Raw genomic sequence first — 14,102 nt, forward strand, 5'->3', positions numbered from 1 at the left:
CGTTTTAACAAGATTCTCCAGTAGGAGTTTGAGAAACACAAGTGTAGAGGACAGACTACAGTGTTTATTGTTGAAACCTATTAGCCCTTTTCATCTTATGTGGGTAGTATGTTACAATTAAAAGAAATAGCATTGGACTTGTATTCTTTCTAAAATGGCATTCATTTAAGCCATAAATATACTACAGAGGTAAAAGGTGGCACATGCTGAAAACAACTATGTCTGTTACAAATTGAATAGGATTTTTGCTTTACATTATAGAAGCATAGAAAACAAGATTATCTTTTAAGCCAGAATTCAAAAAAGACGATTAGCATCTTTCAACTGCCCACATAGCATATTCCACAAAATAATACTGAAAAACAAATATGCTGTGTTACCAGCAAGGTTTGTCTGAGTTAGAAATATCTAAATTATTCAGACTATCTTGACACTTCTACACTGTAGAATAGTTTCTATCCAAGCAAAAATATGATACCCGTTACCTGGATAGATATGACCTAAAATCATATAAGCTGTTTACTTGTAAGGTTAAGTAGCTACTTCTTACACTATTTTATAAAGTAGTAAGTGTCTCTTAAAGCAACCAAATGAATTCACATACAGTGCTGTCCTAAGGCTCCTTATTAAATAAAAACTGTATTTATTCGTATGGTCTAAAATGTTAGAGGCTTTGCAGAGGTTGCGTAAGAGAAGATTTTTATTGCAAATTTTAATAAATAATTTTGTAAACTTCACAATTTTAATATTTGTTGAAAAGGATACTGTTTAGGGGTGCCTGGGTGGCTCAGTCAGTTAAGCGCCTCTTTTTTGACAGAGAGAGAGAGAGAGAGAGAGAGAGAGAGAGCGCATGAACGGGGTAGGGATAGAGAGAGAGGGAGACACGGAATCCAAAGCAGGCTCCAGGCTCTGAGCTGTCAGCACAGATCCCAACGCGGGACTCACACTCACAGACCGTGAGGTCATGACCTGAGCCAAAGTCAGATGGTCAACCGACTGAGCCACCCAGGCGCCCCTATGTCTGACTCTTAATTTCTGCTCAGGTCATGATTCCAGGATACCAGGATCCCACGTGGATCAGTGCGGAGCCTGCTTGAGAGTTTTCTCTCTCTCTGCCCACCCCCAACTCGCTCTCCTGCTCTCTCTCTCTCTTTCTGAAAATAAATAATTAAAAAATGAAGAAATAAATAAAAGGGCAGTATTTAGAGTCAAATTACAATACAATATGAAATTATTGATAAAAGTAGATATCACTAATTTTTATTACTTATTTAATTATTTTAAACACATAACGAATGAGGGTTTTTTCTTAATAGTACATATTTACTGAGAATCCCTACCTTTAATGATTTTTGTTGTTCTTGTTATTATATTTTCTTTAATTGCGTTACATTCAACCTATGGGATACCACTGTGATATATTGGTAGATTGCCATTATCTGCTATAATTTATCCTATTCTAGGTCCTGAAGGTTGGGGCCTAGAATATTTGAATGCCTGTTGTATGAAGAATGCAGATTTTATATTAGGAATGCAATAGTAAATAAAACATGGTCTCTACCGACAACAACTCAGACTCTAATGGGAGATGAAAGACCAGTAAAAATGCAATTGTTATTGGAAAAAAAAACCCTTGCTGAGGAAGTCTCAGATCATTATAAGCAAATAGGAAGCACATGAGAGGGACACTAAAAGTCTGTGGATCAGATCAATTTTTTCTTTCTTTATTCTCTGTAATACAGTTTTAGGAGTAATCTCTCTTTAAGAATTGTATACAGTTCAGACATTATAAATTCATATAACCATTTTATAAGATATGGGAGCACAGTATCACAAGTGGTTTGAATTGACAGTTTAAATCATTTGTTTTGAACCAGTAGTTCCACATCTAGGAATTTCCCTAGAAAACAAATATGTGCTCAAAGATATGCATACAAGAACATTCACTCCAGTATTGCTTTGATAATGAGACAGTGCTGCAACTACATGAGAGTGTGCTGCCTTTAAGATGATGCTGTGGAACATGTTTAATGGCAGTGGAAGATAGTGTGTGTGTGCGCATTCAGAGTGGTTACCTCTAGATGATAATATTGATAAAGAAAATTGAAAATTATCTATATTTCATTTCATATGTATATATACATTCTTCTAACAATAGACTGATCTTTTTTTATGTTTTGATATTTTATAAAGGCCATTTTATTTCATATTCCTCTATAGGGTCCCCTATAAAATTGTGTGTAAATCGGCTTCCCTACAGAGGCAAATATTCACAGACCTTAAACTGACTCTCCCTCTCCTTCTCCTTCCCCTCTTCCTTTCCTCCTCACCCTTTCTCCTTTCTTTCCTTTCTGCACCTCTCTTTGGCCTCTCATGACAGTAGTCAAAATCCCCAAAATGGGTCATAATATCTAGCTCCAAGTGTCCTAAATATTTCTTGCACTTGATTGTGGAGTTGTCAAAATTTGAAAATATTCATTCATTCTATTTCTGGTATAATCAAAACATACCCATGACTGGTCTTAATTGCAATTTAATTTCCCCACCTTGTCCTAGCTAGAAAACATTCTTGCTGATTTTATGATTGTGTAATAAAAACTGAGTCTCATGTAACTTTCCAGACATCCCACGAAGTGGTTATTTACTCAAAATCTTCACAGTATTTATGTTGCCCTCTTGCCACACAATTAGTGAAACATTATTCATTTTTGAGAGAGGGAGACAGAGCATGAGCAGGGGAGGGGCAGAGAGAGAGAGGGAGACACAGAATCCAAAGCAGGCTCCAGCCTCCGAGCTGTCAGCACAGAGCCTGATGCAGGGCTTGAACCCACAGACCATAAGATCATGACCTGAGTTGAAGTCGGACACATCACCGACTGAACCACCCAGGTGCCCTGATATTTTCCTCTATTTTATGAGAAATAGTTATTACTATTTCTCTAGATCTAAGACAGATGTTTTTTTTCAATATTAATTGGCTGGTCAATGAAACTTTCTACTTTCTGCAAAGTAAAGAACTTATGAATCTCTTTTTATGATTCTCATTCTGATTCATTGTATCTAAATACTCTCCTTAATTTTGGTGGTAATATGGACTTCAGTAACATTAAATCAGCAAGCATTTATTAATCATCTACTTCAAGATCACATAATACCAGGAACATTCGGGAAACAAAGATAAATAGGAAAACTCCACTGAATTTGATGAAGCTGATTATTGCTTCATTCTAAGACAAAGCCTTGTTAATAACTCTTCTAGAGGCCTGCCCACCACAGCTACTCCCTCTTCTGGAGAAACAACCAAACTTACTGGCTTTAAGTCAATTATCCTTAACATAGATTTCAAGGTGTTCACAGACACCTGACACTTTACTAAAATTATAAACAAAAACAAATGCACATTGTATGTGATAAAATAGGTTTTCGTCATATTCTCTGAGCCAGTGATTCTTTTTTTTTTTTTTTTTTTTTTGAGAAAGAGAGAGCACAAGCAGGGGTGGGGCAGAGGGAGAGGGAGAGGGAGAGAGAGAATCTTAAGGAGGCTCCAAGCCTAGCGCAGAACCTAACGTGGGCCTCAGCTGGATCTCACAACCATGAGATCACGCCCTGAGCTGAAATCAAGAATCAGACATCTAACTGATTGAAGCACCCAGGCCCACCTGAACCAGTGATTCTTAACCCTGAAGTACATATTAGGAGTTTCTTGGGAACTTGTAGAAATTACCTATGCCAGCAACTCATCCCAGACCAAATAAATTGTGATGTTTTAAGGGTCCCAGATTCAGAAATATCTTAAAGGAGACATTATAGTTATGGAGGCCATATTAATAGTGGGCCATAATGCACCAGGTATGCAAAACCTTGGCAGTACAGGGTCTTATTGCCCCAAATAATCCATTCCAAATGGGTTATGATTGACAGCAAGATATAAGTGAGTTTCCTCTTCTCATATATGCTAAAATCCAACCTAAAGGAGGGAAACTTAGGAAGATTAAGAGGTGTGTGTTTGTGTGTGTGTGTGTGTGTGTGTGTGTGTGTGTGTAAATTAATTCAATTGACCAGATATATGTAATAGCATGATTTCTGTCTCAGATATTGACCTCCCCAATCTCAGCAACTTGATTTGTAATTGAGCTTTGGAGAAAGAGCTTTGGGGGCTGGGGGCTGTAGGCTGAAGGACGAGAATGATCCTTCTACTTATACATTGATTACATAGAAGCTTCAACTCCATGAGGACCCCAGAGAACACAGTGTTCTTTGGGTACTCAGAGAGGCTGCCGCATCTGAACAAGAAATAGTAGCATAAGGTTCGGTATCAACATTTCCCTGAAGGTTGAGCGGCAGCTTTGGCCAGCAGGGAGAGACTGGATTCTCAAGTGTTGTTGCAGGCTGTGAGCATCATTGCAAGGGTTTGAGGTGGACAAATGGGAGAAGACTTCTCATGAGTGCGTTTGAGGGACACTCAAATATATCAGGGAGAGATTTAGGGGTAAGGGACTGAAGTTTTGCCTCAGTAGGTGGTGACCAGAATTATTAAATTCTGAGTTAATAGTATGATTCCATTTTAAGTCATCGTAAGTTAATTGAAGGTTGGGGAAATTTGGTTGTAAATAAATGTTTTAATTTCCTCCTCTAAACAACTTTGTGACATAGGTAGATTGTATCACCACTTTTATGGGTAAAAAACAAAACAAAACCTGGTTCTTTAGTGTTCAATAACTTGACCGAGGTCATTCAACTATTAAGAACCCAGTTCTGTTTGAGTCTAGTGGTATACAAGTTCATAATACTGCATTCTTTAAAAATAATTATTGAGTGTTTGTTATATACCATACACTTTCCATAGCAGAACAAACACACTGAGAAATGCTCTCGGCTTCTTAGCTTCCAGTCTGCATTTAATGAGATTGTGAAATGTTTTTGGTGTGAATAAAGGAAGTGGGCCAAAGTGTGAGATTCAGTGCAACTATTAATCTTGAAAAACATAATAGTGTCTAGGGCAAGGAGTCTATATATTATTTCATATACTACGCATAGACTTCCACTTCAACACATTAGTATTCCAATTTCTATGAATGCTGATCTTACTCCCAAATAAAGTCTGTCTTTTCTCTTCACATGGCTTAACCCTGGGGAGGAATCTTGCGACATGGAGATTGGATTTATGTCATAGCTCATCTTATTTAATTTTGCCCTGTTGTTTTCATATTTATTCCAGAATATTAATAATTTGTAGTATTTACTAAGCCAAACTTTATACAATGAGGAATAGTATGTAAACAATATAGAAATGTCACTGAGTCCTATGGTACAGACTTAATTTTTTGATTCAACTAAACTTCTTGAGGTTGCCGAAAATAACTGTTTGTAAATAAAAAATAAAAATGTGCAAAATCAAGAACCCAGTGCAAATATAGACATATTATAAGACCACATTGCTTTTGATTGCCGAGGTGGCAATTAGGAAATACTTTACCCTTGGAGTATACTTATATTTCTGGGATGCCCGGGTGGCTCAGTCGGTTAAGTGTCAGACTTCAGGTCAGGTCATGATCTCTTAGTTCCTGAGTTCCAGCCTGGATCGGGCTCACTGTTGTCAGCACAGTGCCCACTTCGGATCCTCTGTCTCCCTCCCTCTGTCTCCCTCTCTTTCTCTGTCTCTCTCTCTCTCTCTCTCTCTCTCTGGAAAATAAATAAACATTAAAAAAAATTAAAAAGAGTGTACTTACATTTCTGCTGACGCTGTAACAGTGAACTTCCAGTCACTAAAGTTCTGTTATTATAGCCATTTGCTGCTTTTGATTAATGGTATTTGGCATCTAAAAACTATATTTGTGTGGTACATATTTTTTAATAAAATAGAACCAGTTATAATTTTTATATGTGGTGTTTATTGTCAAAGAAGAGGGTCTTACTTATTTTAAAGAATAATTATTGATCACAGAAGAACTATAAGTGGAAATTTATTTTATTAATTTGCCTGTGGTTCTTCCCTGCTGAGGATATTATCTTTATTCTGTCTCATGTATAAATGAATTTTAAGGCTGACTTAGAAATGAATAGTATGATCCCAGCAGAATTTTTGTTATGTTCTATCCTTGGTCACTTTCATGGTAATGATGACTGAATATTATATCCCATATCTTTATAATCTCTATACTAAATATAGAAATACTCTTTGAAACCAGGTAGAATGGAACATTTGAGAAAAATTGCATACTATTTAAGATCCGCTTAGATGTCAGTCATCAGTTTATCATTTGCTGGCGGTATAGCCCTACACAAATTACTTAACCATTCTGAACCTCAATTTCTTATTTCTGAAATAATGACAATACATGGGTCTGCTCTGAAGATTAGACGACATGATGTATGTAACAGGCTAAGAAAGGTCCATCGTGTGGGTAATTGATTGCATTATTGGTTTAAATTTTTCACCCCTTCTTTGGTCATGTGACTTTTCAGTGTCTCCCACTGAAGAAAAAAATGTATATTTTCCTGATGCTTGGCTTTAACCAAAAGAATAAAGAGGAAGTGAGTGTTCTGGATCTTAGTGTAGACTTTGAAGTCTCACATGTTGTGTTTGTACCCTTATGCTTCTGCTAACTCTTGTATAAAGTATTATCTAGTTAGCAGATAGGTCTAATGAAGATTAAGAGTCAGTCACTCCAGCCAGCTCATAGACCTGCCTTGAAAAGTAGGACCATGCTGGTGGCCACAGCCTGAAACAGAAACTCACGCTGAGCCTAAACCCCCAGATCAGCCAAACCCCAGGCAACCCATAGATACATGAGCAGTAATAGTTCATGGCTTTAAGCCACTGATTTTAGAGGTAGTTTGTTATGCAGCAAAAATTGACCGATACAGTGTATGATCAATAAAGATTAGCTATTGCTGTGATTATAGTTTACTATCATTTGAAATAAAGCCCAATAAAAATAAATAAGGCAAAGCGGTCCGATAATCAATAAGGTACAGAATTCTGTTTTCCAAACCTGTGTTGTTTTTTTTTTTAAAGAAATACTGTTTTATCTACTCCTGTTTATTTTCTGAAACTGCTGTTGGCAGACAGCACCTTCTTCAGGAAAAGGAAATGCAAATACTGGGGAAGAGTTTTGTCTAATCTGCCACTTCTCCAAGGAAAATAGAGTCCTATAACAAACAATCTTGTCATCACAGATATATAAATGTAATGGTGATGCTACAAATACATCACACATGCAAACTTCAAATACATATCTCCCTCCTACTTATTCTTCCACAAATATTCTGCTGCATCTCACAGAATGAATTGGAACATTTCTTCCGGAAGCCTCAATCTGTGGCTCCCTGCAGAAGCCAAGGCAAAAATATCCATTTGAGCTGTGACAGAGGGTGGGGTCAGGAGACAGAGGTTTTCACAAGAAATTAAAGGGCAGGGTCGGGAGAAAAACTGAAGGCAGAGGTGCTTAACTAACCCAACTTTTAACCGCTCACAAATGTGAAGCTTTTAAAAGCATATAAAAATAGAATGTCCTTCAGCAGAATGCAGGGTACAACTTGGATTCCTCTTTTTTGGGGGGGTTGTATACTGTATGGATATTTAGCATGTAAACTGGAGTAGTTTGTGGGTTTGGGTGTAAAAAAAAGACTGCCTGATCAAATCTGCTTTAAAATACAAATAAAAAATGGACTGTAATCCTGCACCGATCTGATTAGATGCTCTCAGAAAGGGGGAACAATCTTGTGATAATAGACAAAATAATAATAATAATAATAATAGCAGTAGTAAATGGTTTAAAAAGCTGTCCACCATTAAGTTACATTGTGAAACCCAGAGAGAAATTGTAGTTTGTTTCTATATATTGCTTTGCCCTTCAGCTCAGCTGTTGGCTCTGCATTAATATTCAGGCAGCATCAGTGCCAGTCCTGGTGATTCACTGAGGTATTATGAATATGCAAATGAGCAAGTGCTTTTTATGTCTTTTTTTGTCTTTCTTAGATGTCTGAAGGACTAATTGGAGCCAATCAGCTACTGATAATTTGTACATAGATAACTATTGCTCTGGAACGTAAAACCATTTAGTAATTATTCTCTTGCTAGGCCAAAGGTTTGATTTCAATCAATCTCTTCAAAACAGTGTTTCCAGTATTCTTTCAAATTGATTGACTTTGAGGTTAAAGTGTCATATTATTTTAACTTCTTAGATTGTAATGACAGCATTTTGGAGTGAGCTGTACACAAAGAGTAGAATTGGTATTAGTCACTCACTTTTTATTTTTATTTGAGTCTTTATTAAGTTTCCCTGATTATTTAAAAATCAAGGATGCAGGGGGTGATGGAGTGTTCCAAGTAGATGAATTCTAGAGCTTCTGAAATACAAAGAGAATAGACAGAAAGGAGGTTGTGGGAGAGAAAAAATAATAATTTCTCATATTCAACAGTGGTTCAAGCTTAATTTTAAAATCACATGAGTATAAAAAAAACTAAAATAACATTAATGCAATCTTAATGATGTACATTAAGGAAAAAGAATATACCTTGACATTTCTGTAAAACTTATTTTGGCACAGACAAGAATAACTTACCAAGAAAAATAAAAGTATATAATAAATGAACTAGGTAAAATTTAATATAAACTTGGGAGGCTCATATTACATCTTAAGAATTTTGTAATGCAAAAAAATAATTTTAATTTAGTTCTCCATCAGTGTGACACAATTAAAAAGAGCTGCAACAAAATATATGATATTTCTATTATTGTGCCCCATGACTAAAACATTAATGGTCATTTTCTTTTATGTACTAGCACCATCTCATTTCTATGAAGAGATAACTTTCAAATTGCCACTGCTGCTGAATGTATATAGAGAACTACTTTATGACTATGTGAAATAACCAGCATTCTGCTAACATTTAGCTACTTTGATTTAATTGAGAAATGATTTCAGCTATAGAAAATACTTTTTAAAATAATATTATATAGTTAGGTGATTTCTCTCTACCTAGAAAATGGACGTTTTTAAGTCTTTTTTTCCCCTGGTTTTTTATTAAAGGGCAAGTACTAGGTAGTTCAGCCTCAGTCATATTCTGTTTTGTTTTTGTTACTGCTTTTTCTGATTTTTTTTGTTTGTCTTTTAAATCTCATTTGGAAACAGAAAAGATTTATTTCTTGCACATGCTACATGTACCACTCAGGTTGTTAGGGGAGCTCTGTTAATTGCAGGTATTTAGACACCTGGGCCGATGGGGGCTCCACATTCACATGTGCCTGTCTACTTGCCATGACTGAGGGGGAGCAGTTTTGGAGGGTTTGGTACCAGCAATTAAATGCTCATGCCCCGGAGTGACACATGTCACTTCTGCCTACCACCCATTGACTGCAGTGGTCATGTAGCCACCGTTAGCTTTAAGGAGTGGAGAGAAAAGAAAAATAGAATAGTCTCATGTACCTCAAATAAAAAAGAGAAAAGGAGTATTTATGCACATTAATAATTTCAGCTTTATGACACAGTGTTCCTGCATTCTCAATAGAAAGGCCATGTTATTTACCAAAGTCATATTTCATATTAAAGAAAAAAAATACATAAGACACCCCAATAATCAGTAAATCAGTAAAAGCTGAGACATGTTAAAACTTTCCTGGAAAAATGTTTGTATGTGTGTATTTTATTATTATATGTCCTATGACTGACTAAAAATCATATATATATATATAAGTATATAAGATTGTATATTATATATAAGTATATGAATATTATATATATATATTTTTTTTCTTTATTTGGACCTGGATTGAGTTGAGGCTAGATATGCAGGTACTCAGCAGGAAACTCTATTACAAATGAGACCTAAAATGTCAATGAAAATGTAAAGAATTAGAGAACATGTATTTTTCAGAATTCCTCTTTAGAAGTATACTGAATACAATTACAGGGCATGTTTTATTTTCACAAGCCATTTGGAGTGAGACTATTAAAGTGTAGGTAGAAAAAAGTCTATTCTTGTCCGAGTTTAGAGTGCTTTAGCTTTTAAAAACTTTTTAAAAGTTTTTATTTAAATTTCAGTTAGTTAACATGCAATGTAATATTAGTTTCAGGTGTACAATATAGTGATTCAGAGCTTCCATACATCACTTGGTGCTCATCACAACGAATGCACTCTTTAATCCCCATCACCTATTTCACCCATACCCACCCCCCCCCCCCGCCCCACCTCTTGTCCGGTCACCATAAGTTTGTTCTCTATAGTTCAGAGTCTGTTTCTTGGTTTGCCCCTCTCTGTCTCTTTGTCTCTCTGTCTCTCTCTCATTATAGTTAACTCTAGTGAAGAGTGACAGCACAGGAAAAGACTGAATTAGATTCACTTCCTGCTGCTTGAGTTCTTGCTCCAGGAGAGATGAACAAATTGGAAATTTCAAGCTATGAGCTCAGTATTACTTTAATAGAGAGAAACAGCGGTGCCTGGGTGGCTCAGTCAGTTGAGTATCCAACTCTTGATTTTGGCTCAGGTCACGATCTCATGGTTCCTATGATGGAGCCCCACACGGGACTGCACTCTGACAGTGTGGAGCCTGCTTAGGATTCTCTCTTTCCCTCTCTTTCTGCCCCTCCCCTGCTCTCTCATTCTCTCTCTCTCTCAAAATAAATAAACTTTAAAGAAAATAAAAAGCAGAAGAAACAGCCATCAAACCTACATTTAATTTATTTTATTAAAATAACATAATTGAGGAACCATCAGATAACTGTATTTTGTCAAATACAATAAAAACAAAATTAAAACTCAGATCGAGACAAAAGGAGGAGGGTGACAGTCTTTTTTTCTTTCTTTCATTCTCCTTCATTTAACATCTTTATTTTTTCCAGCTTTATTGTGGAATGATTGCCAAATAAAAATTGAATATATTTAAGGTGAACAATGTGATGCTTTGATGTACATATACCCTGTGAACTGATCACCACGATGAAACTGATTAACATATCCATTACCTCATATAGTCACCACCATTTTTTTCTGTAGAACACTTGAGGTCTCTTAGCAAATCTCCAGTGTATAATATATTATTATTAACTAGAGTCACCATACTATACATTAGGTCTCCAGGAGCTAATCATTTTATAACTGAAAGTTTGTATCCTTTGATCAGCTTCTCCCATTTTCCCTAACTCTTCAGTCTCTGATAACCACCATTCTACTCTCTGATACTATGAGTTCCACATTTTTTGTTTGTTTATTTTGGATTCCACATATAAGTGAGATCATGTCATGTAATATTTGTCTTTCTGTGTTTGATTTCTTTCACTTAGCATAATGTTCTAGGGCTTATCCATGTTGTGACAAATGATAGGATTTCCTTTTTCTTTTTTTTAAGGCTGAATATTCCATTGTGTGTGTGTGTGTGTGTGTGTGTGTGTGTGTATTACATTTTATTTATCCATTCATCTCTTGACAGACTCTTAACTCTGTTGTTTTCATATCTTGGCTACCGTGAATAATGCTGTACATGACAATGCAGCTATCACGGCAGTAGTGATTTTCTTCCTTTGGATCTATACCCAGAAGTGGAATTGCTAGATTATACGGTAATCCTAGTTTTAATTTTTTGAGAAACCTTCATACTGTTTTCCACAATGGCTGCACCAACTTACATTCCAACTAACAGTGTACAAGGGTTCCTTTTTATCTTGTAAGGGATTTCTAACAGTAACAATAGAGGATCACTACATTGTTTACAAAGAGCATAGAGCCAATGAACAATGATCTGACTGATGTCGGTGAGTGGCATATAATTATTTTAGAGGCAGGGCTTTAGACAAGCAGATTTGTCCTTCTTCTGACCCTTGCACACAACAATCAAGTTGTCCTCCAAAAAAAAAAAATTGAACAAATATTGGGGCTCCTGGACGTCTCAGTCAGTTAAGTGGCCGACTCTCAATTTCAGTTCAGGTCATGATCTCATACTTCGTGAGTTCGAGCCCCGCATCGGGCTGTGTGCTGACATCTCAGAGCCTGAAGCCTGCTTTGGATTCTGTGTCTCCCTCTCTGTCTGCCCCTCTCCCACTTGCACTCTGTCTCTCTCTCTCTCTCTCTCAAAAATAAATAAACGTTAAAAGTATTTTAAGCAATGAGCTTACTTTCTCTGCATTTATCCCCTATTTTTCATTTCTTAGGAGCTGAATTCCTAATGATAGTAAAAAAATTTAATGGTGACTCTAATTTGCTGAAAAATAATTCACCATAGGCAGTTTATACATTTTAACTTAGGAATCTCTGCTCCAGGGAAAGTCAGATATCACTTTTTCAAAGAGGAAATCCTTCCCTCCAGAGGCAATGATTACAAACACATTAACTATCTTTGTCTTTGGTTATATCCATATGTTTTTCTAATCACCACATTTCATATCAGAAATGATTTTCCAGGGGCGCCTGGGTGGCTCAGTCGGTTAAGCATCCGACTTCAGCTCGGGTCACGATCTGGCGGTCCGTGAGTTCGAGCCCCGCGTCGGGCTCTGTGCTGACAGCTCAGAGCCTGGAGCCTGTTTCAGATTCTGTGTCTCCCTCTCTCTCTGCCCCTTCCCCGTTCATGCTCTGTCTCTCTCTGTCTCAAAAATAAATAAACGTTAAAAAAAATTTAAAAAAATAAAAAAAGAAAGAAATGATTTTCCATTGATTAAATTAGTGGCTAGCTTATTAACATGGCACCTGTTAGAAATGGGTGATAATTGATGAAACTAAAAGCTTTCAACTTATATGAATTGGCTAAAATAGTATAAAGACACTCTTAACCCTTGAATAAATTGGACATAAAATCCAGCAAAGTTTGTAGCTTCTACTCTTAAGGATGGTGCCAAAGATGGTCTGTAAGCTATCCTGTGTCCTGCCTTTGGGTTAAAAGGATTCAGATTGCATAATACTGATGATAGAGTAACTAGGTCGTGCTTCTGGGATGTTGTCCAATGTTGAGTCAATATTTCTTGTAAAGGGAGGGGGGCACAGCGCCTAAAATGACGGAAAGCTAGGACTTCATCGAGTTTACAGAATAGGCTGTATGAACCATTTTTGCCTCTTTGCTAATAAGTGTTTCTATTAGGAGGGAGCTTGTTCTGAGATGGGTTTCATAATAATCTGGTTACAACGTTGAAGGGAAGTAGCTAATCCTTATTCATATAAAATATTTTGTTGACTATTATTTATTAAAAGCAATCAATAAAAACATCCCTGAGTTTTGCATGCTCACAATCATCCCCAGCAGAAGTAAATATTAATTAGTGGTGTCTCTATTTTTGCTATTTAACATTAGTAGAGCCCATCTACTAGAGCGATCTTTAAAAAAATACATTACTCTTGTATAATTTATATTGACTAAACTTTCATAACTTCATCTTCATCTCAAAACTTGAGCTTCCATGAAAAAAAAAATCAAAGTAAATCAGCAAGTTATATCAGATAATGGCATCATTTTAGATGATGGGGTTATATTTTTCATTTGTATTATGTAAACCAAATTTATTTTCTGAAACATCATTTTATGTACCAGAAGCCATTGATTTAAGGTTTTAATAAATGTTATACAAATAACAACTGAAGAAAGCTTGTAGATGATAATTAAAAATGGCAAATCCTTAGATAGCTGTAGAAAATGTTAAGAAACAACGTTCTCCACTGCACTAAATTTAAAAAGAAACACAAGTGAAACTTTATGCCTCTTGATTATTAACTCTCTATTTCCCACTTCCCTCAGCCCTGGTAACCACCATTTCAGTGTATGATTTTATGAATTTGACTGTTTTCGAAAGTCATGTAAGTGGAATCATGTAGTTCTCATCTTTCTGCATCTGTCTTATTTAGCACTTATAGTCAACAATAATACATTGCACGCTTAAATTTTGTTACAAGGATTTAAAAAATCAAGAGACAAAACCTAACTATTTTGTTCAAAACTATCCCCTAATTAGATCAAGGATCAATCGAGTTACTATCTGAATAAGTTAATGTTTCCCTAAAGAACCTAAGCACCTATTTTGTGAGGGCCATCTACTGTGTTGCATGCTGGGAATTCACTAATGAAAAAGACTGGGTTTTCCCCTTAAAGAATTCCAATCCAGCCAGACACCAATAAATA

Source organism: Panthera onca, chromosome X, assembly GCF_046562875.1.
Source record: "Panthera onca isolate mPanOnc1 chromosome X, mPanOnc1 haplotype 2, whole genome shotgun sequence".
NCBI lineage: Eukaryota > Metazoa > Chordata > Mammalia > Carnivora > Felidae > Panthera > Panthera onca.